At 39.6% G+C, this 23,561-nt stretch overlaps 1 non-coding gene across 1 annotated transcript; it reads left to right on the top strand.

Annotated features, from left to right (window-relative positions):
• Positions 1-20,937: 20,937 nt before the first annotated feature.
• On the top strand, positions 20,938-21,045 carry LOC122305887. Its single transcript, XR_006241317.1, has one exon. It is a non-coding gene; the product is annotated as a small nucleolar RNA R71 (small nucleolar RNA).
• Positions 21,046-23,561: the final 2,516 nt, after the last annotated feature.

Here is a 23,561-nt window from a genome sequence, read left to right as displayed (position 1 = left end):
TTCAATGTCAAATTTGGTGGGCACAATTCGGTGGAGACAGCAGATCAAATGGACCATCTTTTTTCTTCATTTAATAACCGGACCACTTTCTAGCTTTGCACATGTTTATGCAGCTCAAATGCACTCTTCACTTTAATGGGATCGTGTTTCAGCCAACAACTTCCCTTTAATCATGCCAATTTCTCAGCTTCCAACCTTGCACATGTTTCAGCCAACTCATATGCATCAACTTCTCCTTCATTTGGATCACTATGCACATCACAATCGGAACACTTTCCTTCTTTTTCTTCCATGGGATCCAGCTTGCCATGTGAGCTTGTTGCCATCTGAGGTTGTTGCCGTGTGAATAGATTAAATTCATGTGATATGCAGCCACTTGGAAGACAATTTCTTTCCAAAAGAGGTGCTTTTTCATGGGCTATTGAAAGGGAATCGGTGGATTTATTCGAGTGGAGAAAGGGACCACTTATTGGGTTGAGTAGGTGGGAGTGTGAATGGAAGAGGTGGTGGGGAAAGGGATCACTTCTCATTAATGATCATCATGCACATCACAATTGACTTCCCTCCCCACACCAAATGGCTTAGTGCGTGCCTTTCCTCTTGAAAATGCAATTCTACTGTCCAAAAGAATTAATACAATGGGTCCATATGTTTCCCACCATTTCATCTTTTGTCAATAGAAAATACCAATGTCCCCACATGTTGCTTAGTCCATGTGAATGTGCTTTCCTCCTCACGTATTGCTAATTTTAAAGTGGAACCTTGATACAACATGAAGAGAGGTATGGTGATGAATGTGCATGTCAAGAATTATTGCATAATTATGTCATAATTGTAAAATTAAGCATAAACATGATATTAATTATTTAAAAATCATAACTTGTATTTATTCTTATTAACCATTTTTCCATCTAAAACCAATAATAATATTACGAAGAATTTAAAATACATTAATTTTAAATAGCTAAAATATGCAATATTTCAGCTCAATCACTCAAGAACCCAGATTATAAGGAGGAACGCCACAAAGGTTGTGATTTACTTTTGATAAGTTCAAACATTCAATCAAGAACAAGAGGAGATAAACTCAACTCACAATGAATAAAATTCATCAATTTCATAAACTTTCTTATATTCTTTAAAATGAGGCAACAAGATGTATCTAACCTAAGCGCACACAAAACCCTAGCCCAAAATAAAACTAGCCATTTACAAAAATATCATTGAGTGAACAGTGCCGCACTACAGTTACTCCTCGAAACCCTAATTCAGCAAAAATAATAATTTTTCCAATATGCCCTTAACTCCTTCTCAAAATAAACCCAATTATTTGAAACTAATAAAATAAGCAATTTTAATGAAATAAATAAGTCCAAGGCCTTCAATAACAATAGGTCCAAGTCGTGTCTTCCATAGCGTATCACATGGATGAAAACTGGATCTTCTTCTCTGAAGCCCATCTTGAATACTGGGCTCTTGCTAGACTCATCCCAAGTGGATTTTATCCATCCTTGCAAAGCTTCCTTGATCTTCCTAGCTCTTGATCTTGTAATTGATCCTTAAAACTTGGTCTGCCTTGGGGCCTATCAAATAATAATTTACGCATTTAAAGTGGTGAATGATTTTTCAAAGGGTTACATTTGGTTTAATTTTGGTTTATAAATCTATACCTTTCGATTGGAAATTTTTGGAATTGAGTTCCCAATTAAGTTTTCCAATGAATTAAGAATAATTAAAATATCAGATTTGTGCAAGGGATTCCCAACGCTCTACTATTCTTTAAATTTGAGTACTTCTTCCGTTAGTAACTTTGCTTCACTTTAAGTTGCATTTAATATTAATTTTTACTCTCCATTAATCATTTAATATTTTTTTTAGTTTCTTTGTTCCTTTTGCTATTCTTTTAATTTGTCTCCTTGTGGAATCGACACCCCAAAGCTATACTACAACTACCACATTATTCTTTAGGCGTAATTAGGACTTAAGCTCCATGGGTTATAAAGGCTAGATCCATGTAAGTGAAGTGGACCTAATCTTTTCTTAATGGCATTAGGCCCAAGAGAAAGCCCAACGTCTAGTGAATTTTGGCCATAATTCCTAAGGTGGATGAACCTTCAGGATTCAAAAAATTTTGACCTATCAATCTCTGCTCGATTGTGTATAAGATTATGATGAAGATTATGATTTCTCAGTTGGCACCTATCCTTGAAAGAATAATTTCTCCTGAGTAGATAGCATTTATTCGGGATAGGAGCATTTTTAATAATATGTGTGATATCCCGTTTTTACGTGTATTTTCACTGAATGTATTTTTAATTTAATTAATATATTAGTTCTTTTATTTTAAATTATTATATTTTAAATTGGTTTTATTTTAGTTTGATGTGGTGTTTAATTTATTTTAGTCATTTTATAGTTTTTAATATTGTTTTCGTCGGATCAGTTTTTGGTTTCCGGAAGTGAGGACTGGACCTCATTTTCTTTCTCCATCTTTTCTTTTCTCTTTTTATTTTTTCCTTTTTCTTTTTTTCTTTTTCCTTTTCTTCTTTTCTTCTTTTCTTCTCTCTTTCTTTTCTTTTCTTCTTTTTCTTTTTCCTCCTTCCTCCCGCATGCGAGCTCTCCCTTCTCCCTCCCGTCGCCGTCCAGTCGAGCTGCCCAGCACCACTGCCGCCGGCTGGCATGCCCGACACCTCCCACCCAGAAAAACTTGCCTCCGGCCGGTGAACACCCCCACCAAAAATCAGTCTCATCTGAGCCGCCATTAAACCCCTACAGCCCATCTAAGCCACAGGGTTTTGAGCCATTTCTGGCGTCGTCGCTCCACCTCCGGCCACCATCTTTTTACCACTTCATCCCCTACCTCTTGCCATCCTAACCTACCCATTTTTGGCCCTGATCTGTTGCCGGAGCAACTCCCACGAGCTCAACTCCGATCTGCCCCTTTTTGCACTTCCACCGCCACCCATGGCCAAAACTCACTTCCATTAGCTTCATAAACATCTCTAAACCATTCCCTATCAATTTCGTGTCTTGGTTTATCCCCGTTTGAAAGTGGATAATTTATTACCCATGGCCACAGTGTAAAATACACTGTTACGTTGCTTTTTCTCCTCCGTTTGCAATGTCGTGAGCTTTCAAAAAATATCTTATAGCGCTGTAAGTAATTTCCAAACTTCATTTTAGATTTAAATATATTTTTACTCTTACAATAAATTATTGGATTGGTTGGTTGATTCCGGACTGAGTTTGAGGAGTTCGGGGGTCGGATGGATTAAGGACGGAATTGCTTGGTTTTGTTGTTTTGTGATTGGTTGGTTATTTGTGCTTTGAGGTGTGCATTACATGGTGCATTCATGTGCATTTTATTTAAATTGAGAAAATCCAATTTTAATTGTGTAAATAGATTTTCAGGTGCGTGTGTATCACAACCCCAAGTCGGGATGGGGTATTATCTCGGTGGAGCTCCTCTAGTCACTTGGGAGTGGATAATACTGAGTGACATCCCCTGGGTTGTCACTGGGTGACGACCGGATCACACGATACAGTAACGCCGTCGTGTCAACTCTGTCGTCCCTAGAGTGGCAGGGATTAGAGGATGGCCTGGTCCAAGGACGCGCTAGGCGCGAGTACTGGGCTTCGCTCGTTTAGGTGTTACACGCGTAGTCGTTACCTACAGTGTGACACAGGAGCCAGAGTGTGCGAATGATCCGTAGGGGAGATCATGGTGCATGCAATAATTGGATCGGTTTTATGGATTTCGGATACGGGCAGTTTTTTGGGAAAATGGCAAGGTTACGTTGAGGGTTTGTGATCCATTTTCTGGGAAAATAGTGGTTTCTTGTTTTGGACCATTATCTGGGATAATGGCAAGGACTGGTTTTAAAGTTTATGTTTTTGGGCCAAATGGGATTTCGGCGTTTTTATGGGACATGTGCGTTTGCATTCTTTCATGCATATTGTTGAGTTTAATATGTTTTTATCTTGTGGCGTTTGGATCTTTACTTACCTGCAGCACCATTTTTGGTACCGTAGATTCTGGTGCAAAGATCAAGGAGGAGGAGGAGGAGGAGGAAGAGGCTGAGCCCGAGGAGGCGGCTCCGTCAGAGTATTGAGTTAGAGTTTATGCTTTATAGTTGGTTTGAAACTATATTTGTGGCTTGTAATATTTTATTATGTATGTTTTGAATGGCTTTGTATTAAACTAAGAAAAATTCTGGTACTTAGTTATGAGACTTTGCTATCCGCTGCGTGTTTTCTTTTGCACACTTGTTGCATGCACACACACTTGGCACTTGGTGAAAGGGTGGTGACCCGTGTTGTCATCATCCCGACGTCTTGATTTCCCCGTGTCCGTACGTGGGATTTGGGGGCGTCACAATATGTCTCAGGAAATGGCTCAAGTTATAAATGGTTGTACTAAGGGTTTTTTATAGGCATCACGTGGGCTTCAACAAGGTGATCCGTTATCACCTTATTTATTCATTTTGTCTGAAGAGGTTCTTTCACATATGCTGCATAAACAATTTAGTGTGGGTCGTATTAACCATTTCATCCTATCGAGAGAAGCCTTATTTCTCATTTGTTATATATGGATGATATCCTAATTTTTGCAAATGGTAGGAAGTCATCTATCAGGAACCTTATGGCAACATTACACCGGTAAGAAGAAATGTCTAGTCAGTTGATTAGTTCAAGCAAGTCCTCTATGTTTTTCACTGCTCTGATTTCTATGGATCATAAGAATGGCCTAAAATGATTTCTGAATTTGAGGAAGGTATCTGGCCCTGCTCTTATTTGAGAGTTCCTCTTTATGTGGGGCATTTGAAGATAAGTATGTTTGACTCATTTTTGGCAAGAATTCATAAACAATTGGTAGGTTGGAAAAGAAAGCTCCTATCCTTTGGGGGGAATATTATACTTATCAAACATGTGTTGAATAGCATGTTGATTCAAATGTTATCGATTTTGAATTTACCACAAGCAGTGTTCTCGTGTGGTGCCCTCAGCCCCCACTTGGGATTTGGCAATGACTAAGACACTGGGACGTGCAACACAAGGCTACACACCCATTGTTCACTACAGATAGTATGTAATTCTCCTAGATATTCTAGTACTATGCAATAAACGTCCAGCAGAAAACATTTAAAAGGTAACGAGAATCTAAACAATGCCATTGGCGATTGCAAAGTACATGGTACAAAAATACTTTTACCCCAAACCTTGTCTCAAACATCAACATACATAACAAGATAGTTTCAGAATATAGTAAGAGTTTACATTTCCCAAAACACAGGACCAAAATTTTCCTTTTCTAGAAATGGGCAGGCCACCTAAACCTTCCTAGGTTCTCATTATGCAGTCTCCTCACTATCAAGGATCCATCAGGAGATAGAATTAAGCAAGCTCCCATCGACTTTCGCATTCTGGCAATGGGAGTCCTAATTCCATAATGGGCCTCATTCCATCCACGTAGGCTTCACTAACTTCCTTGAGAAGCCGCGTTACATGCTCCAGGTTCCAAGAAAGCTTCAATACCCATAAGGGATCCAAAAACAAAACGTCAAAATTAGGGTCGTGAAGACCCTTCAAAAATTCTTGGAGAAATGGAATAGTGCACCCCAACATAGGTGCTGCATAACGTATATGCCCCCAAATGGTGTACTCATCTTCTAACATGGTACCATCTAGATTCATCCTTTGGGGTTATTGAGCGTACCTGTAACTACTTCTACCATTCCAGGAAATTAATGATAGTGGAAAGATGTAACAGTGAGATTTTAAGAAATCTTAGTAAGTAATCACAAAACATACCATAGCAAACATAAGTAGACCAAAGGTATATCATGCAATGCATGCATGGACATGTACTTAACTCACAACTAAGACTGAACTGAAACTCATGCTAACCATTCTTTATACTTGAAACAGAGACGACTTAACCTTTTTGAAAAAGCATACTTTCATCATCTTTCATATCTTATTTCATCGCGTGATCCAGAACATATCATATCATATTGTATAATTCATATCATGTGATCCATAACATATCATATAGGCGTGTGGTGCTAGTCCCTAGCAATTTTCATGTCAAAACAATGAAAAAGACCAAAGAAAATCACACATAAAGGCCATCAAGTTACACTTTCCAGATTCACATATCAAAACAATCTAAGGAATCCAATAACCCATCAAGATCAATCCACCTATAGCAATCCATAGAGTGTGTGTGTTCTCCAAGCCATAACCATTGTACCACTAACCTTGACACATGCAACATCAAGAACATCTCAAGCAAAAGGTTCAACTCCATAACTCATGGGTATAATAGTGTTTCGTGTAAGGACTCTCTCTATGCAGTTGACAATGGGTGTATACACACACTCATGGAAAATTAGGCAATTATGTACAAGCAACAAGCAAACATTGATCTTATGATAGGAACACTAACAAATGAGACTTCCATCAATCTTTCCAACAGCTTACTTAGGATCAGAATGGTCAACACAAAAGGTTTTAATGTGGCTTGGTTTTGGGGTTATATAAAAAAAAAGGATGAAAGGGATTCAAAAACTTCCAAGTACATACAAAGGAAATTTTATTAAATATCTCAATAGACCACACTTCTCACTTGATATACTCTCCAACTTTTCAGATCATCAAATAATAATGCTTTTCCTTCTTCTTCCTCTTTTTTTTTCAACAATTTGATGGACAAACACATGCCACTTTTGTATTCTTTCCATCTCTACCAACTTCTTTTTTTTCTTTTTTTCTTTTTTTGGAGCACACTCAATTAAACACTTTGCAACTTGTACTCTTCTCTTTTTTCTGTCGTCTTCTTCTTCTTCTTCTTTTTAATTGAAAATGATAAAATTAAAGAAAGAAAATACAAATTCCACACCTAGTATACACTTGAAAGTAAAAAGGGTAAGAAAATCTGTGTATAGGTTATACTCCAATGTAGAGAGGCATGGGTGATATGAGCATATGAAAAGAAAAAACTACAAGTGTTTATTGGCTCAAAGTTGGCTACTAGGGGTCCATGATGGAAAGGATAGCTTGAAAGGCTCAAACTTTAATCCTAAGTTGACCTTCATCATATCCCAAGTAAATTCACCATTGTACCGCAAACCATGTAATGATATTCCCAAAAGAAGTGCCCAATTCAACAGATCAATGAATGCTTATCACAATTTATTGCATTTGTATGCTCTCAATCCTCTCCAAACTCACATGAATACTTAAGCAAAAGAGTTCTCTAGCTACATGTGTCAAACCACCATCTTACCACAAAACTTGGATAAGTGCATTAAGGGTTCTGTGAATGCTTCAGCAAAAATGATTATGGTGGGTTTGGTGAATTCACGAAGATGGCTATGAATGAGAATGAGTACACAGGTGAAAATGATGCACGTGTGATGCAAATTAAAAAAAAAATTGACACATGAAAATATGTCACAGAGTTCCAACAAGCATTTTAAATATTGAATTTGCACCACCAGCCCCCAACTTAAATGAAACATTGTCCTCAATGTTTAAGAATCAAAATCGAATGGGGAGTAACTGAAAATGGTAGAATACACCTTATGAGTGACGATGGTAGCTCGCTAAGCACCAAAGATGGTAACCTAAAATGATGATATGAAATTATCCTGCAATAAAAAATAAAGAAAAAAAAACAGCAAACAAAAAGGTAAAGAAAGAAAATAAGAGAAAACAAAAATAAAACAAAGCAAAACAAAATAAATAAAGAAAAACATACCTGGGTGGTGTGGTCAAGGTTGATAGACTGGATCCACAAGTGAAATGTCTTCCACTTCTGGAACTTGCCTATCAATTAATACTTTAAGGCATTGACCATTTACTTTAAAGATACGACCATCCTTAGGATCTTATATTTCTATCACCCCATTTACAAAAACATTCCTTACTAAATAAGGGCCAGTCCACTTAGACCGAAATTTTCCTTGGTACTTGTGAAATCCAAAATCATATAAGTATATTCGGTCATTAGGTTTAAACCTCTTCCTAAGAATATTTTTATCATGAAACATTTTCATTTTAACCTTATAGACTTTAGACTTAGGAAAATGTTTCAATTTAACTCTTGGTGCCTTCATACTTACAGGAATCTGTTTTCCACATTTCTTAGGCAACTCCTCAAATTTCTGTTGCTAAGCCTGTGTGCTATGATCCTGAGTTTCATAAAAAATAGAATAAATATCAATAATATCAGATGAATCACTAATAGTATCAAACTCAGAATTCAAAAGGGGATATTCAAGGGCATCAAAATCATGAGTTGTCTGAACTCCCTTATCTATGAGTGCGTCAATCATGTACGTTTGTTGGCACTCATCATCTATTGGCTATTTCTCAATATGGAAAATGTTAACCTCCATGCTCATGTTTCTAAAAGATAGCTTCATCAACCCATTCCTGTAATTTATAAGTGCATTAGCTGTAGCAAGGAAAGGTCTACCTAATATGAGAGGAACTTTAGAGTTAGATTCAACAACTGATTGAGTGTCCAAAATTAAGAAATCAACAGGATAATAAAACTTGTCAATTTGGATCAAAACATCCTCAACTATCCCTCTCGGTTTCTTAACTGAACGATCAGCCAACTGAAGCACGACAGAAGTAGGCTTAATTTCACCCAAACCAAGCTGCAAATAAATGGAATAAGGCATCAAATTAACACTAGCTCCTAGATCTAGCAAGGCTTGCCCAAACTCATGATTCCCAATATTACATGCAATGGTTGGACAACCAGGATCCTTGTACTTAGGAGGAATTCGCTGCTCAATTAGAGCACTAACTTGCTCTGTCAGAAATGCTGTCTTCTTAACATCGTGCTTCCTCTTAACTGTACACAAATCTTTAAGAACTTTTATATAAGTGGGAACTTGTTTAATAACATGCAAAAGAGGAAGGTTCATCTTTACCTGCCTGAGGTTCTCCAAGATTTCATTACTAGGATCCAAAGTTCGCATACCAGATTTTAAAGCTTGAGGAAATGGTACCTTAACTGGACTCTTGATTACCTCGGCATCCTTGGGGAACTTGGTACTATCATTATTTTGTTCCGCTTCAACATCCTTTGGTTTATCAGTTGTTTGGATGTGTAAGGACTTACCACTTCTTGTCACAATGGCATTGACATCTTTCAAATTTTTTTGTGCCATATGATGACCTTAGGGTGCGGATTGAGCTTGAGAAGGAAACTTGCCACGCTCATTCACACTCAAGGAGCTCATTATCTTGGATATATGACTTTTTATCTCTTTGTTTTCTTCAACAACCTGCATAATCAAAGATACAAATTTTTGATTAGTTTTACTCTGTGGCTCAATAAAAGCATGCAAAGTGTCTTCTAAAGGACTCCTAGAAGATGAATGTGCATGGTATGGTGCAGAATATGATCTAGGGGGTTGTGCAGGCGGCTGGTTTTCAGACTTCCAGCTAAAATTTGGGTGATTACGCCACCCAGGATTATAGGTATCAGAGAAAGGTGCAACAGGCTTCATGTACATACCTATCCCTCTCATCTCAGCAAATGTGGGACATTCTTGGACAAGGTGATCTATCCCACCACACACAAAACATGATCCTAAAGACTCTGCATGATTAGCCACGTGTGTTGGCTTTAAGTCCTTAGTCTTCAACGCCTCTAGCTCCCTAGTGAGCATCTCAACCTTAGCCTTTAGGTTATCTTGTGACGACCCGCTTTTACGTGTATTTTCACTGAAGGGTTGTTTTTAATTTAATTAATATACTAGTTTATTTATTTTAAATTAATGTATTTTAATTAGTTTTTAATTTATTTGATGTTGTGTTTTATTTATTTAGTCATTTTACGGTTTCTAATGTCGTTTTCGGCGGATCTGGTTTGGTTTCCGAAGTGAGGACTGGACCTCATTTCTTTTTCCTTATCTTTTCTTTTTCTCTTTTCGTTTTCTTCTTCTTTCTCTTTTTCCTTTTCCTTCTTTTTCTTTTTCTTTCTTTTTCTCCTTTCTCTCCCACGTGAACCCCCTCCCCGTCCATCTCTCTCTCTCTCTCCTCTCCTTCACGCCAAACACACCAACTGCCCAGACCCACCGCCACCGGCCACCGTGTGGCAAATCACCCCCACCATTTTCTTCCCCTCCCTCCGGTGAACCACCCCACAAATTTTCACCGCCAACGGAGCCTCCATTTAGCTGGAAAACCACCATCAAGCCACACGATTTTTGCTCCGATCTGCCGTCGTCGCTCCACCTCTTCACCACTTCATCACCAACTCCTTGCCATCCTAACCCACCCATTTTCGGCCTCTAACCATCGCCGGAATAGCACCCACGAGCTAGTTTCCGATTTGGGTATTTTAGCCCTTCAACCACCATTTTCGCCGCCATCCACGGCCAAACTCAACTTCCCTTAGTTTCATAAATATCCTTAGACCATTCCCTATCAATCCTGAGCTTTGGTTTGTCCCCGTTCAAAAGTGGGTATTTTACAACCCACAGCCACAGTGAAATTTCACTGTTACGTTGCTTTTCTTCCGCCGTTTGCAACGCCGCGAGCTTTCTAAAAATACCATATAGCACTGTAAGTATTTTTCAAGTTTTACTTTTAGATTTAAATATATTTTGCTCATACATTAAATTATTTGCTGTTGCTTGGCTGATTCCGAACTGAGTCAGAGAAGTTCGGGGGTCGGATGGATGGAGGACGGAGTTGCTTGATTTATTGATTTATGGTTGGTTAATCGTTTTGTGCATTGAAATTGCATTTACATGGTGCATGCACGTGCGTTTTATTTAATTTGAGAAAATCCTGTTTTATTAGCGTAAGTGGATTTTCGGGTGCGTGTGTATCACGACCCCAAGCCGGGATGGGGTATTATTCCGGTGGAGCTCCTCTGGTCACTCGGGAGCGTAATAAACTGAGTGACGTCCCCTGAGTTGTCACTGGGCGACGACGGGAGCGGGGGCTAGAGGATGCTTGGCTACGAACGTGCCGAGTGCGAAATCGGGCATCGCTCTACGCACCGACTCCCTGGCCCTTCGCTGGCGAGGACTATAGGATGCTTGGCTACGAATGCGCGGGGCGCGGAACTGGGCATCGCTATTTTGGGTGTCACATGCGTGGTCGTTACCTGTGGTGTGGCACTGGAGCCAAGGTGTGCGGATGACCCCTAGGGGAGGTCATGGTGCATACGGATTAATTGGTTAATGGTTTGAGTTTAATATGGGCCAAATGTGACTTTTGGCGTTATATTTGGAAATGTTATGTTTTTGGGCCAAATGGGATTTTTGGCGTGTGGAAAAAAATATGATTTTATGGGTTTTGTGCATTGGCATCCTTTCATGCATATTGTTTGAGTTTTATATGTTTTTATCTGGTGGTGTAATTGAGCTGAAATATTGCATGTTTTATCTATTTAAAACCAATGTATTTTAAATTCTTCATAACACTATTATTGGTTTTAGATGAAAAAATAGTTAATAAGCATAAATATGAGTTGTGATTTTTAATTGATTAGTATTATGTTTATGCTTAATTTTATAACTATGATTTAATTGGACAATATTTCCTCACATATATAGTCTATTTTTGATAATATATTTTTCTTTTAATTTATTTTTGAGTGTTATTTTTCTTCTTCCTATTTTCAGCTTAAATAAAATTCAAATGGAATCTGGTTGGAACTTTTGATCAAAAGTGCATATTAATTGAGAGGAATGAAAAGAAAGAAGCGATGTACTTGGACAACTGAAAAGTATACAAAATGAAGAATCGGTGGTTATTTTCTTCCTTTGATTATTCAAGATCACATTTATGGTTGAACGAAAATCACGGAGGCTTGAGAATTTTTGGTGGTGCAACATTAAAGTCTAAAAAGGGAGCTGAAATCAAATGGAGACACGTACATTGACAAAGAAAAAACAGAACGTAACAGAATTGACGGAAGAAAAAGAAGCACATTTTTAGAATTTATGAAAAGCGGTCTGACGTATACGGAAACATCTTCACATCTGGCGTCTACTTGAGGCGACTATATATATATATTGCTTACTCTTTTACGTTTAGGGAGTGTGAACGAAAGAAGTTGAGGGGAGTCTGATTGGCAGTGATTTATTAAGTGCGTCAGTTGGTGCAGCTAAAGTGGACTGATTGGGTGATTTATTCGGAATTTTCACGTTGGAGCTGGAGGTGCATTGAATTGTTTATTGCTAACTATTCTGGTACGTGGGGTGGAACGAGAGACGTAGACTTCTTGGGGACCTTCAGCTATTTATTACTAGATTAAAGGAAGGTGCAGGGGGCATTGAGGGAGGGAAGACGTGGAGAGTAGAGAAGTAGAGAGGGTGAGTAGAGAGGTAGGGAGTGAGATGTGCTGATAGAGAGAGTTACGTGGGGGATAGAGGGAGAGAAGAGATAGTAGAGTCGGTGAGAGGGGATTAGCTGGAGTTAAAGGGGGTCGGCTAGAATTATTTTTCTGGGAGGTGTGTAGACCGAGTAGAGAAGTGTGAGTTGAGAGAGAGATGTTGTGCTAAGATGTTGTGCTGGACCTGTAGAGAGAAGCAGTCGGTGGGTGTAGGAGTTGAGGGGTAGACGTGAAGGAATTTAATTGGCTGAGGTTAAGTTTGATTGGAGAGTAAAAAAGGTGTCGATGCATGAGTTTGGAGCTGGAGAGACGTGTAGGGAGTTGAGTGAGTCGGCTGGAAGGAATTGATAAATTTTCAGTGAGGGAGCTGGATAAAAAGGAGTGTTTTCGTGTGGGAGAAAGTTGGGAGTTAGTGGCAGCTCTCTTCCGTTTTCATCGTTGTATTTTTCGCAGCTTGCTTAATTCCTTCTTAATGTTTTGTAGTTCAGACCACTAATCAACTAGGTTCCAAATTTTATTGTTTCTAAGTTATTGCCTAGTATTTCTTGTATTTTATTTTAGTTTTCTAATGAACAATATTTATGTGATTTCTATAGTACTTGTAATAAATATGTTTGGCTAAATTTTAATACTAAGGTGAGAGGTGAAGTTTAATGATTTAAATATTGTTTTCGGATTCACGTAAAATTTATTTTGCGAGCTTGATCGATTGAAGGATTTTATTATTGGATATTTTGATTATCTATATACTTATCTTGATTCATTGTGATTTTTGAATACAGTGAATGCTTGAGGAATCCCTGTGGTATTCAAATAGATTTGTGAATGTTTTAATCATCAATCGTTCGCGCTCAATCATAAGCGACTATTTTTCTTGATCTTAAATGCTAAATCTTTCAATTAAACAGAATCATTATTCTAGTTTAATTGAAGTAAATCGATCGGAAACAATATCATAAATTATTAGACGGATCCTCGAAACCTTAGTCTTTCTCCATATCAATTCATTTGATCATTTTAGTTTGATTCAGTTATTTTATTAATCTTCATTTGATTGCACGTTTTTTTTAGTAATTTCGTTTCATTGTCTGAATTTATTTTCTTTATCACAAAAGTCAATTCCTGTGGATTCGATTCTGTAAGATTCTACAACACCTGTATACTTGCAGGTAAAACTGCACTAAATTTTTGGTTTATTAATTTGAGTCAAAGTTTAGGCGCAACATGGTGTTTGGATTTTATTTACCTGCGGCACCATTTTTGGTACCGTAGATTTTGGTGCAGAGATCGAGGATGAGGAGGAGGAGGCTGAGCCAGAGGATGCGACCCCGCCGGGTTGCTGAAGTTAAAGTTTAAGTTTTGTTATTTGGTTTAAAACTATATTTGTGTTTTGTAATATTCTATTATGTATGTTTTGAACAGCTTTGTATTAAATTAAGAAAAATTCTGGTACTTAGTTATTGACTTTGCTTATCTGCTGCATGTTTCTTCGTACACATTTGTTACTTATACACACACTTGGCACTCGTCGATAGGGTGGTGACCCGTGATGTCATCACCCGGACGTCTCGATTTTCCCGTGTCCGTGCGTGGGGATTTGGGGGCGTCACAGGTGGTATCAGAGCAGTTTGGCTCTGGGTAAAACCACATGTCCCGTAGGTAGTACCAGAATATTTTTAAAGTTGTGTTTTAAAAGTTATGTTAAGTAAAGTTGCTATTTGATTTGTTTTATTTGTTTGAACTTGTTTGCTTGTTTTTATTTATTTGGTTATGTTTCTGCAAGCTGGTTTCTTTTTGTTTCTTGTTATGTGGTGTTGGTCTTTGGTTTTTGTTTTTTTGTTTGTTGTTGGTTTTATTTGTTTTTGTTTTCTTAAAAGGGGTCAGAGGTTGTGGTGGCAGGAAAAATGGTGAGACCAAGGAAATCTACTCAAGAGCCACGGGACGATACATCAAGAGATGACTCCATAGCCCAAGCAATACGGTAGATGACGGAGTTTATGCAGCAGAATTTTAGGCCACAGCAGACAGGGCCCTAGCCACAACAAGGAGGGCTTTGACCACAACCAGGAGGTCCTTGGCCACATCAGGGAGGGCCTTGGCTATACCCAGGAGGACCTAATAGCATGGTGCAAGTCGGATGCACCTATGAGCGCTTTCTAGCGCATAGAACTCCACACTTCACTGGAGAAGAGGATCCACTTCAAGCTGGAAAGTGGATCAAAGACTTGGAAAGAACTTTTGAGGTGTGTGGTTGCACCAAGGTGCGACAAGTACTCTACGCCAGCTATCTGTTGCAAGGCACCGCTTCTGATTGGTGGGATACCAAGAGGGTGATGCTGGAATCAGAATTGGGATCTTTTGCCGTTGTGACCTGGCAGCGCTTCAAGAAAGAGTTTAATGATCGCTTCTTTCCTACTTCTGTAAGGAAGCAAAAGGCAAGAGAGTTCTCAAATTTGGTCCAAGGGAGCATGACAGTGGAACAGTACGCCCGAAGATTTATAGAACTTGGGCGATTTGCTCCCCACCTCATCGCCACAGAGGAGATGCGAGCTGAGCATTTCCAGGAGGGACTACGCCCTAATATATGTCGTATGGTGGTCAGTCACCAGATATCCACTTTTCAGGACTTAGTGGATGTGGCCACTCTTGTGGAGCAAGAGAATAATTTGAGTATGGGCTCTCCCCTCCGGGTCATGAGAGGTGGAGTTTTTCTGGTGAAAGAAGCAGCTCGGGTTTGCCTCAGAAATTTATTCAGCGGACAGGAACTCGACCTCAAGCGTTCTCAGGTGTTCGTATGGGAGGACAGATGCCAATTTGTGGAGCATGTAATAGAACTCATGAGGGCGAGTGTCGGCTGAGTGGTGGACCCCAGTGTTACCGATGCGGCGAAGTAGGACATATTGCTCGTGAGTGCCCCATCAGAGTTCAAGGAAGCCGTGGAGGCAGACGCGGTGGAAGAACAAATCCAAGACAAGTAGTGCAAGCACGGGTTTATGCTATCATACCTGGAGATGTGGATGATGAGGCGCCAGCGACCCATGATGCTGGAGTAATTACAGGTATGGATTTAATTTAATTTTATGTTGGATTTGATTTTTGTTGTGCTTTGATTTATTTGTGTATTTGGATTTCATAGGTTATGTGTTTGGTTCAGGGAGAGTCCATTTATATGAGTTTTATGCTTGCACTTTGTCTGATTCGGGTGCTTCACAGTCATTTGTATCTTCTACATTTCAGCTTCCAGATGGTGATTGTCTGGAATTTGCGGGAAGTAAGTTAAAAGAAAAACCGGTAATTATATCGGCAATTCAAGCAAGAAGAGAGATTGCATGGGGAGCGGATGCATTCTTAGTTCAGATGGTGTCTACGCCATCTGAGAAGAAGTCTTTGGTAGACATTCCAGTTGTGGAAGAATTTCCCGATGTGTTTGTGGATGAATTGCCTGGACTACCCCCCATTCGAGAAATGGAGTTTGTTATAGACTTGGAACCTGGAGCGGCTCCTATACATAAAGCTCCTTACTACATGGCACAGCTGAATTAAAAGAGTTGAAGACTCAGTTGCAAGAGCTGGTAGATAAGGGGTTCATTCAACCTAGTACTTCGCCATGGGGTGCGCCAGTTCTGTTTGTTAAAAAGAAAGATGGAACCCTCCGTATGTGCATCGATTATCGAGAATTAAATAAGGTGACCATCAAGAATAAATATCCTCTCCCACGGATCGATGATTTATTTGATCAGCTTCAAGGAGCAGCTGTGTTCTCGAAGATTGATTTGAGGTCGGGATACTACCAGTTGAGGATCAAAGACAAGGATGTGCCCAAAACTGCTTTCAGGTCGAGATATGGGCATTATGAATTTAAGGTGATGCCGTTTGGGTTAGCTAATGCCCCTGCTGCTTTTATGGATTTAATGAATCGAGTATTTCGACCTTATCTGGATTCCTTTGTGGTAGTATTCATTGATAATATTCTAATTTATTCTCGAGATGTTGAAGAGCATGTGTATCATCTTCGCCTATCCGGAGTTTCTTGAAGCTTGCCGGATATTACCGAAGATTTGTGGAGGGATTTGCTCGCCTATCCGGACCTCTCACAGCTTTGACTCGGAAGAATGCAAAATTTGTTTGGTCAGATAAGTGTGAGAGAAGCTTTCAAGAATTGAAGAACAGCTTGACGACAGCACCAGTGTTAGCACTTCCAGAACCGCACAAGCCATTCGTAGTCTTCAGCGATGCATCTAAATTTGGATTGGGTTGTGTCCTTATGCAGGAAGGACGGGTTGTTGCTTATGCATCTCGTCAGCTAAAGGACCATGAGAAGAATTATCCGACACACAATTTGGAATTGGCCGCGATTGTTTTTACTCTCAAGATCTGGCGGCACTTTTTGTATGGGGAAGCTTGTGAAGTATACACTGATCACAAGAGCTTGAAGCACTTGTTTTCCCAAAAAAATCTGAACATGAGACAGAGGCGATGGCTGGAGTTAATCAGTGACTACCAGTGCGAGATCAAGTATCATCCGGGGAAGGCAAATATAGTTGCTGATGCTTTGAGCCGAAAATCGCACTTGGAAGATGAAGCCGAGCCGTCGGAATTGGATTCTTTGCTTTGTGGGATGAGAAGGCTCCTTATTAAAAGTTCACAGTAAGAAGAGATTTTATCTTCAATTCTTGATATTCGGGTAACTGATTTTGAAGAATTAAAGACTCTTCAAAGGAAGGATCCGAAGCTGCTGAATATCAGAAAAAGAGTCAGAAAATCTCGAGGGTCGTTGCACTATAGTATGGATAAAGATGGAATACTTCGGTTTCGAGATCGCAGAGTGGTCCCCAAAGATTCAGAAATTAAGGAGTGGATCATGGCAGAAGCTCATGCAGCCCCTTATTCAGTTCATCCCGGCAGTACAAAGATATACCGGGACTTGAAGAAAAATTATTGGTGGGATGAAATGAAGAGGGATATTGCCTTGTATGTTGAGAAATGTCACACATACCGTCAAGTGAAGGCCGAGCATCAAAGACCCGCAGGTATGCTCCAACCCCTCCCTATTCCTGAGTGGAAATGGGATGACATCACGATGGACTTTGTAGTGGGCTTGCCAAGGACGCCTAGTGGGAAAAATTCTGTTTGGGTGATTGTTGATCGGTTAACGAAGAGTGCTCATTTCTTGCCTGTTAATAACACTGATTCCTTGGGTAAGTTGACACGCTTGTACGTGAAATAAATAGTGCGGCTGCACGGCATACCAAAGAGTATAGTGTCTGATCGAGACCAAGGTTCACGTCGCAGTTCTGGAAGAGTTTGCAAGCAGCTTTGGGTACTAAGTTGAAGTTCAGTACTGCATATCACCCGCAGACAGACGGCCAATCAAAGCGCACCATTCAGACCCTTGAAGAGATGTTGCGAGCATGTGTCATGGAATTTCAAGGGAGTTGGGAAAACCATTTGCCGCTCATAGAGTTTGCATATAATAATAGCTTCCATGCAACCATTCAGATGGCTCCCTATGAAGCTCTTTACAGGAGGAAGTGTAGATCGCCCTTGTGTTCGGATGAAGTCAGGGAGAGTAAGATTATTGGACCCGAAATAATTCAAGAGATGCAAAGCCCAAGTTCAGATCATCAGGGATAAAATGGCAGCAACTCAGAGTTGCCAGAAAAGCTACGCTGATACCAGGAGGAGAGAGTTATCTTTTGAAGAAGGTGATTGGGTTTATCAAAGTCTCTTCCATGAGAGGAGTTAAGCATTTTGGTAAGAAGAGGAAACTGGATCTGAGGTATGTCGGCCCTTTTCAGATTCTAGAGAAGGTAGGGTCCGTCGCCTATAGAGTTTCTTTGCCAGAATATTTTGGGGATTTTCATGATGTCTTCCATGTATCATCCCTGAAGAAGAGCTTTGGACAACAAGAGCCACGCTTTGTCGACCCAGAGAGTATTCAGTTGCAACCGGACCTTACTTATGAGGTCGTTTCGTCGCAGATCATGGATTGGAAGGAGCAACAGTTGAGGTCCAAGACGATACCTTTGGTTAAGGTGGCATGGGGAGATCCGTTAGCTCAAGATTTCTCTTGAGAGCGAGTAGCAGACATGAGGGAGCAGTACCCATACTTGTTTGAGTAAAGACGATACATTTCTTAATCTTCGTCACAGGTGGTTTATGTGATATTATGTGGCTTGTTTTAAGTTGGTGGTTGATCTTGCAAATTTCGAGGAAAAAATTTGTTTTAAGGGGGGGAGGATGTGACGACCTGCTTTTACGTGTATTTTCACTGAAGGGTTGTTTTTAATTTAATTAATATATTAGTTTATTTATTTTAAATTAATGTATTTTAATTAGTTTTTAATTTATTTGATGTTGTGTTTTATTTATTTAGTCTTTTTACGGTTTCTAATGTCGTTTTCGACGGATCTAGTTTGGTTTCCGAAGTGAGGACTGGACCTCATTTCTTTTCCCTCATCTTTTCTTTTTCTCTTTTCTTTTTCTTCTTCTTTCTCTTTTTCCTTTTCCTTCTTTTTCTGTTTTTTTTCTTTTTCTTTCTTTTTCTCCTTTCTCTCCCACGCGATCCCCCTCCCCCGTCCGTCTCTCTCTCTCCTCTCCTTCACGCCGAACACACTAGTTGCCCAGACCCACTGCCGCCGGCCACTGTGCGGCACACCACCCCCACCATTTTCTTCCCCTCCCTCTGGTGAACCACCCCACAAATTTTCACCGCCAACGGAGCCGCCGTTTAGTCGAAAAACCACCATCAAGCCACACGGTTTTTGCTCCGATCTGCCGTCGTCGCTCCACCTCCGGCCACCACCTCTTCACCACTTCATCACTGACTCCTTGCCGTCCTAACCCACCCATTTCCGGCCTCTAACCGTCGCCGAAACAGCTCCCACGAGCTAGTTTCCGATTTGGGTATTTCAGCCCTTCAACCACCGTTTTCGCCGCCACCCACGGCCAAACTCCACTTCCCTTAGCTTCATAAATATCCTTAGACCATTCCCTATCAATCCCGAGCTTTGGTTTGTCCCCGTTCAAAAGTGGGTATTTTACAACCCACGGCCACAGTGAAATTTCACTGTTTCGTTACTTTTCTTCCGCCGTTTGCAACGCCGCGAGCTTTCTAAAAATACCATATAGCGTTGTAAGTATTTTCCAAACTCTACTTTTAGATTTAAATATATTTTGCTCATACATTAAATTATTTGCTGTTGGTTGGCTGATTCCGGACTGAGTCCGAGGAGTTCGAGGGTCGGATGGATGGAGGACGGAGTTGCTTGATTTATTGATTTATGGTTGGTTGATCGTTTTGTGCATTGAAATCGCATTTACATGGTGCATGCACGTGCATTTTATTTAATTTGAGAAAATCCTGTTTTATTGGCGTAAGTGGATTTTTGGGTGCGTGTGTATCACGACCCCAAGCTAGGATGGGGTATTATCCCGGTGGAGCTCCTCTGGTCACTCAGGAGTGTAATAAACTGAGTGACGTCACCTGAGTTGTCGCTGGGCAACGACGGGAGCGGGGGCTAGAGGATGCTTGGCTACGAACGCGCCGGGCACGGAACCAGGCATCGCTCTATGCACCGACTCCGTGGCCCTTCACTTGCGAGGGCTAGAGGATGCTTGGCTACGAACGCGCGGGGTGCGAAACTGGGCATCACTCATTTAGGTGTCACATGTGTGGTCGTTACCTGCGGTGTGGCACTAGAGCCAAGGTGTGCGGATGACCCCTAAGGGAGGTCATGGTGCATACGGATTAATTGGCTAATGGTTTGAGTTTGATATGGGCCAAATGTGACTTTTGGAGTGATATTTGGAAAGGTTATGTTTTTGGGCCAAATGGGATCTTTGGCGTGCATGGAAAAAAATATGAATTTATGGGTTTTGTGCATTGGCATCCTTTCATGCATATTGTTTGAGTTTTATATGTTTTATCTGGTGGTGTTTGGATTTTACTTACCTGCGGCACCATTTTCGGTACTTTAGATTTTGGTGCAGAGATCGAAGATGAGGAGGAGGAGGCTGAGCCCGAGGATGCGACTCTGCCGGGGTGCTGAAGTTAAAGTTTAAGTTTTGTTATTTGGTTTAAAACTATATTTGTATTTTTTAATATTCTATTATGTATGTTTTGAACAGCTTTATATTAAATTAAGAAAAATTCTGGTACTTAGTTATTGACTTTGCTTATCCGCTGCGTGTTTCTTTGTGCACATTTGTTGCTTATACACACACTTGGCGCTCGTCAATAGGGTGGTGACCCGTGATGTCATCACCCGGACGTCTCGATTTCCCCATGTCCGTGCGTGGGGATTTGGGGGCGTCACATATCTTCTTCCCTGATATGGTAAATTCCACCACCATTTAGGTTTCCTGCAAGTCGTAACCTATTTGTGCTCTCAGTAGCACTAGGTCCAGTCCAAGGGTGAGCTTTTTCAGCAAGCTCATTGAGGTATTCTATGGCCTCATCAGGATCTTTCTGTACGAACTCACCATTACACATCATCTCTACAAATTGACGCTCTCTAGGTGTAAGTCCCTCATAAAAATAGCTCACTAAGTGCCAATTCTCATACCCATGGTGAGGACACATACTCAATAGCTCCTTAAATCTCTCCCAAGACTGATACAAAGTCTCACTGTCCTTTTGTACAAAGGTGGAGATTTGCCTTTTTAAAGCATTGGTCTTATGCTGAGGAAAGTATTTATCAAAGAAGACCTAAGTCATCTCATTCCATGACCCAGTAGATCGTGGTCTCAATGAGTATAGCCAACTCTTAGCTCTATCTTTCAAAGAGAAAAGAAAGAACTTAAGTCTCACAATGTCATCAGTTGCATTTTGACTATGAAAAGTCGCAACTATTTCCTCAAACTCCCTAATGTGCACATATGGATTTTCATTTTCCAAGCCATGAAAAGTAGGGAGTAACTGTATCATCCCTGTTTTAAAATCCAATTGGCGAATATTAGCTGGAAATATGATGCATGATGGTGTGGCTGTGCATGTAGGGTGGAGGTAATCCTGAAGGGTTCTAGTGGGTTGATCTTTGTGTTCACTCATTTTCTCAGAATTAGAAGAATTATCAAACAAATGATCAGAAAAATTAAACTCCAACTCTAACACAGGTCTACAAGTAAACCGACACAAGGCTTCTTTATACCTGTGCATGCAAGGTAGAGAAAAATGCAACACTAAAAAAAATTGCAAAAAGAAATAGAAAATAAAATAAAGATGCAGCAAGCTAAAAGAGGGAACGAAGTTACCACCTTTACAAACTGTTGAAAAGAAAAACTCTCTCACAATTCTTCTACCATCCCCCCAGCAACGGCGCCAAAATTTGATTACGCCCAAAGAATAACACGGTAGTTGTAGCACAGCTTTGGGGTGTCGATTCCACAGGAAGAAAAATTAAAAGAATAGCAAGAGGAACAAAAAAAAACTAAAGAAAAATATTAAATAAGTAATAGAGAACAAAGATTAATTTTAAATGTAAATTAAAGTGAAGCAAACTGATTAACGAAAAAAGTACTCAACTTTGACGAACAGTAGAGCGTTAGGAATCCTTTGCACAAATCCGGTATTTTAATTATTCTTAATTCATTGGATAAATCAATTAGGAACTCAATTTATGAAATTTCCAATCGGAAGGTATAGATTTATAAACCAAAATTAAATCAAATTTAACTCTTTGAAAAAACATTCACCACTTTTAAGATACGTAAATTACTACTCTTATTGAGAAAATCCAATGACAACAATATACTCAGGGAGCGATATTGCGGCAAAAAACTAAATCAATATAGATAAATAATTGATCCAAACATAATCAAAGAACTAATCCATTCAATAGAAAAAGCATGACTGAATCCATAAATAGAATAAATTCTATGATTATTCGAAGAAGAAAACATCAATGATGAATTGAGAATGATAAAACAAAAGAGTTTTAGCAATTGAAAATCAAATACATGAATTAACAATAAATTAGAAATACCATCTAATGTGCAAGTTCATCCCTAACCCTACTTGAGAATTTAGTTACCCATAAATATAATGGACAACAAAAATCTCCAGAGAAAACTGAAACGAATGGTGGCCATAGAAGTGATTTTCTCCTCTCTTCAGATCTGCCTCTTGTGCCTCTTCCTCCCTCATTTCGTGCTAATGATATGCTTATATAGGGTAGGAAAGAAACCCTAATGTCCTCTTAATTTCCGCATAAAATAAATCACCTAAATTTTAGGACTTATCTAGGCAGCCACGTAAGTCTTTCAGAATTTCAAATTTGGAAATCCTTATTAGAGACAAAGTTGTACCCCTTTGATATAGCTTTCTAATGCATCAAGAATCGTATCAATCCAATATGTGAGTAAAAGGATACAGTTAAAAGACTAGAGTATGTCCAGATTGTCTCCTAGCAAATTTCGGACTTGGGCTTCTTGTGGTTTCATTTTGTGATTTTTTTTTTCTTTTCCTTTTCTTCCAAATTGCTCTGAAACCCCATGAATGTCCTCCTTTGAATTTGACTGGGCTTGACTTGCTCTTTTATAAACTCTGAAATTAAACAAAAAAAAAACTGCTTAAGAGTATCCCAACGTAAATAGAAATTTAATTTAAGAATACACATTAATTCCTATGATTTCTATTCACATTTTAGCATTTTAGTCTAATAATATGGTATTTAGAGTGCACTTTCGCACACTCATCATGTGGCCTCATTCTTATAACACTTGTGGACACATCACAGCTCCCCTATGCATTGCATGTTCCTGCTAGTTACCACACTATCACCGGTCCCGGTCCGTGCATCGTGATGACTATGTCTTAACATAACTCAATTTATTAACCCAACAATACTTTATTGGGTTACATGCTTTGTGCACCCACTAGTATTAGGCACTCCCCACTTTGGCATTCTTCTAAAAGAATCCATCCAAGGCACGTCAACGGTTTTTTGTTGACACAAGAGTTACCACTCCATTCTTAAGCACTTTAGAGTGGACAGAGGAGTTCCATTAGGATGTTCCCCAGCCCTAGCATTTGGGATCATGATAAAACTGTTTTAAAATATTACTTTATTTCCAAAAACTTTTTGTTCTTAAAAACTTTTTTCTTTAAAATTACTTTTTCCAAATACATGTGACATGAGACTTAGGACGTGTGCTAGTACTTGACATATGCCATATGAGATACCAT

Source organism: Carya illinoinensis, chromosome 3 (genome assembly GCF_018687715.1).
Source record: "Carya illinoinensis cultivar Pawnee chromosome 3, C.illinoinensisPawnee_v1, whole genome shotgun sequence".
NCBI lineage: Eukaryota > Viridiplantae > Streptophyta > Magnoliopsida > Fagales > Juglandaceae > Carya > Carya illinoinensis.
The sequence above is the reverse complement of the archived record's forward strand: the minus strand, read 5'-3'. Positions and strand labels throughout refer to the sequence as shown.